A 5,225-nucleotide genomic window follows, 5' to 3' on the forward strand; every position below is an offset into this window, starting at 1 on the left:
AACAAGACTGGATTCCAGGCTACCACCCGGTCACAGCTAGTTGAGGCAACTCTCTCTACCCAACTTGCAATTGGTCATTATGAACAGATTCTTATAGGGCAGATACCACAGTTGAACCTGTCCGTAGAAAATCATGTTGAAATACACTAAAACATGGTTTCATAAAAGTAGTAACCCAGATTTCAATCTTAATTTTAAGAATTCTTCTCCAACACGAAGTGACAAGGATCTTCGTTACAATCATTACAAACGGGGGTACTAGTGGTCATTATGAGAAAATTGTTTTAGAGCAGATAACACAGTTAAACCTGTCCGTAGGAAATCATGTTCAAATACACTAAAACATGGTTTCATAAAAGTAAACCCGGATTTTGATAATTCTTCTCCAACACAAAGTCACAATGGTCTTACAAACAACCATTACAAACAAGGGGTACTAGTAAAAAAAACTACGGAAAAGGTATATTACCCCAGTTTTCTGATGTATCCATCCGCCCCTTCCCCAAAAAACTGCTCTTACGCCAGCTAAACTGCGGCTGAGCGAAAATTGACCTAAATGGGAAAGCTTAGACCTTTGTTACACGACTTCCAAGGATTATAGGTAGCACTTTATTTTGAGCCCCACACTGTGTAGCTCAACTCTGGTATCTGTCGTTTACTCACCATTATTGGTTAATTTTAAACGCGTTTCCCTGGATTTAAACTTGTTTTCCACAAAACAGCCCCAAATCAAACAGACTACACTTCTCCCACACATCCATTTGCTTTCTTATCTATTAGATAACAACCTAATGTCACAATAACTCATGAAAACTATCTTTACCGCTAATGAATCCCGAAATAACTGCAATAGTGTTGACCTCTACGAGTTGAGAAATGGTACAACGGTTAGATGATGAATTTTTCAGACAACATCAGCACAGTTCGCAGTGAAGGGTTATTACCTCCATGAAATGTCAGCAGCGCAACTTCCGGTTTTGCTATTTCGGTGTTCTGAACATGCTATGGTCACGATTTTTGAGTGTTAGATAGCTCTTGTGCTCAGGAAGAAGTGACATAAGTTTGGGTTCCCTAGCGTCTAGTTTTGGGATAGCAGGGGCATTTTTGTCAAAAACTTCTGAAGAGGATAACTCAAGATGGGAACAACGGATTTTCATACTTTTTGGTATGTAGGTACCTCAGACAATGTTGTACAAAATGAAATACCAATTATGCAAAATAGGAGCAAATTTGCATAATTAATGACAACATTAAATCATAGCAGTTTTTTCTATGTATCTCTTGTCTTGGACGTGATATGGTCTTGAAATTTAAGTGGTACATAGATTTTAGTGTCATGACAAAGTGGGGCAAGTTTCAGCCCCCTAACATTTAATTTGGGAACTGCAGGGGCATTTTTGTCAAGACACTCCAAAGAGGATAACTGCAGAAAGGATTGACGGATTGGCATCATATTAGGCATGCGGGTACTTTAGGCAAAGATGTTCATAATGATATAAATGTTATGCAAGTGAGGACTTAATTTGCATAATTAATGAGGAAATTGTATAATTCCATTGTTTGCAATAACTGGACTTCAATAAATGTAACACATGTTAATTATGATAGGTGGAATATAAGCAGATACCAAATATGGTAATGAGGAACTTGTTTGCATAATTTATGTAAAAATTGCAAAACCGCTTCATGATTAATAATGGGAATTTTATAATTGTGACATGTGTATGTTTTTCAATGATGAACAACACCATGCACAAATTATGTTAATGTCTTAGTCCATTGCATAAAATTTACGAAAGCTCTAAATTTTCATGGAGGTATGAGGTCGCCGAACTCTAGTATAGATATTCATTTTTTGTCCCATAAACTCATTTGGTAGCAGCAATGGAGCCCTTGGTTCCATTTAGTTTGTAGCTGAGAGACCCCGGTTCGAATCCGGGGAAGGGAATCTTGGTTGGAGCTGCATTTAGCATTTAGGACGGGACGTGAAATGGGGTCTCATGTTTGAGGAGGTACTTCCAGTTTGTCACAACAGTCCCATTACTCAGGTTGGTACCTACAACGTTAACCCTATTCAGACCGGGGGGCGCTTTTGAGTTCTGCGCCAAATTTGATGTCCTATAACGCCAGAAGGGCTTACGCTAGAGCCACCAAATTTGGTGAGTTTTCCTAAAATATTGTTGGCAACAATTCTACGAAGTTTGACAAATTTTCCATATTTTCGTGTTGCCTCAACCCACCCCCCCCCCCGGTCCAGGGATGACCAAAAAAGCCCGGTCTGAATAGGTATAATGAATGAACTTATTGCTCAACAATCGCACAAGGTACAATGTATGGCAACTACTAATGAATGAAGACATTTTTGCCACACCGGGCTAAGTACAGGTCACAACAAGACATGTTGGAAAGATACAGTTCACAGATACAAAATGAGACTATTGCTGGATAAATTCAACTACTCCTCGTTTTTCTGTTATAGTGGAGATAAAAGAGCAGATATTTTTTATGATCGATAGTTTGTCTAGCTGCGTTAGGAATATGAATTTTTCTACAGAACCTAGGTGAATGAAATAAGGAAATTGGTTTTGTATAACCTTATACAGTTCATTTCTCTCTACGGTGTACAATCTACACTCTACTACAAAATGACGTTCGTCCTTTAATAAATAATAGCTATATAGACAATGCCACACAATGGTACAGGGCTCTAGCCAGCGTCCGTTTTTTCCGTCAATTGACGTAAATTCGCTGCGTCTGACGGAAAAATTTTAAAACCAATCCGTCAACCTTGATGGACAAAAATCCTTGTTGAAAGCTATACAGGTGGCTTGGGGACGCCGTCCATGGCTATAAAAGCCACGCACTGTTTGTTTTGTTATTGTTATGCTTGTTGACAATGTGTGTCGGCGCTATTTCGCACACGATAATCTCATTAAAACCCTTTTCAAGGTATCAATGGCAACATTTACTACTTTGTAGAGTCATAGGGAAATTGATTATTCGCGGTTTTCACGACGATTGGAATTGGCTGACGGAAAAAAAATCGAGCTGGCTAGAGCCCTGCAATGGTACTACGAGGCTACGTACAGAACTTTACTGATAACAGTACAGTACTAGTAACGTATGAATGAGATGGTCTCATATTTGTAATACATATAAAGTAACTGACCTACATAGGCGGATATAAATGAGTTGAACATGATAACAGTATATGGAAATTGTCGCTCTATGTACCAATAAGAAAGATATGTGTATTTGTTCTAATATTCTCAAACAATGATTCTCTCTCTCTCTCTCTCTCTTTACTGTAGGTAGGACATTTCAAAACATAGTGAATAAGATGGCTAATGCGATTGATTCGCTGTGTGTGTGTCCTTACATCCACTCTATTCTCCATACCACAATCATCAATCTAAAACATGCAACACTCCGATCTGTCTCCCCTATGTACAAAAGGTATTAAAAATGTGAAACCATCTGCCTTATGCTTTCATGATGAGCAGGATATTACATTACAGATCTCTACATATCGATAATTAAAATCAGTTATGAATCATCGAGGGACGAGACAACTATCTTTGTGTGAGATATCGCTACTGCAGACGGACATATAAAACATTCATAAACCCGATATCGATAGATCACAGGGTATATGCGCTGTTCAATAACTACCATGCAATGAAGTATGTTTTCATATTCCTTATGATATTGAGCTGGTTTATACATTAATATATTTTTCCAAGAGAATTTCAAAGTCAAAACGACCTATTCACTTTCTAAAAGTTATATTATTGTTGAGGGAGCAGGGAAAGAAAATATCTACCTCGAAATTTTGCGAAGAACACAGAATAGTAATACTTATAATAGGTTAATTTTCAAAGCATAGCATAAAGGGCATATCTATTATGGTTCATATGCGTTATAGTAGGCATGCATATTAATGTACTTGTTATATAATTGACTGGTTCAATCTCTCTGTTATACCCCCTTTCCACTCGGACAGCGCTCTCGCCGCGCTCTATCTGCGACCTCAACGAATTGAATAGAAAAGAAACGAATCTTTTTACACTCTGTGTGTTTTCTTGTCCTCTCAGTCACACTTTTACATGCTGTATGATATACCCAGTATGGAATCAAAGGTAACACATATCCTATTTAGGTCTCAGTGAGAGCGCAGAGCGATCGCCGTCTAGTGGAAAGGGGTATAATTCGCCGCGTTCCTGCGAAGAGTTGATATTCCGACCATACAGATATCTACTTATGGGTGGGCGATAAAATGGGTCTACAGTACTTCATAACTTTCTAACCATCTGACCTATACAGTACTACAAAGGATGCCGTTTCTCTGAAAGCCAGCAGTAAATAAACTGAAAAACAACGCTTACCTTTTGACATCAATGCGTCAATTTGAAACACTATCTTTACGACACCTTTAAAAATCTAGGTTAATGGCTAGATCACCTACCTAAATATACGCCATGACGTCATCCCAGCCATCAATCACCGGTTGCCAAGGCAACGAGCTTAAAGTATTCTGTGATGAAAACGTGGTGGTCTATTCATTCATCGAGGTCCATTTTCATGTGGTACCTATAGCACGCTAGAAACTGATTCTCTGTCATAAAATGACGAACCGAGGTCGTACGATTGTGAGAGGGCCACAGAAAGGACATATTGTTACATCAATCATCAACCTCTAAAAATGGTTTTATCGCACTATGTATGATGATAGCCTGGTATCTTTTGCCTTTGATGGGAGACGTTGAAGAACTGTAACAAAGCAATGTGGCAGAGAAGATTTAGTTTTACTGTTACAGTCAGCCGGTAAAAAAAATAGTCTGTCTCACGCCTACTCAAGACGTGCAGATCGCGTATCTGTCATTGTGATAACATTGTACCGTGCGGTCAAAGGAAAAGCTATGACAACTGACAACCGTGACAAACTTTCTAGTAGCCTTCACCGAGTCATTGTGACACAAATAGAACAGTGTTGAATTGATACCTAGAGAGAGAGAGAACGTGAGAGAGGCACGCAAAGAGAGAGGAGAGAGAGAGAGAAAAAGAGAGAGAGAAAGAGAGAGAGAGAAGTACAGGGATGCCATCAGCAAAATTGCAATTTTACCGGTGGAGATCGGATTCTATGTGGAAATAACTGGATCACAACCCCCGACCTGTATTGTACGAAGAGCTGCTCTGCCGTCTGGCGCGGGTCGGCTTGGTTTATT

Source organism: Branchiostoma floridae, chromosome 7 (genome assembly GCF_000003815.2).
Source record: "Branchiostoma floridae strain S238N-H82 chromosome 7, Bfl_VNyyK, whole genome shotgun sequence".
In the NCBI taxonomy this organism is placed as follows: Eukaryota; Metazoa; Chordata; class Leptocardii; order Amphioxiformes; family Branchiostomatidae; genus Branchiostoma; species Branchiostoma floridae.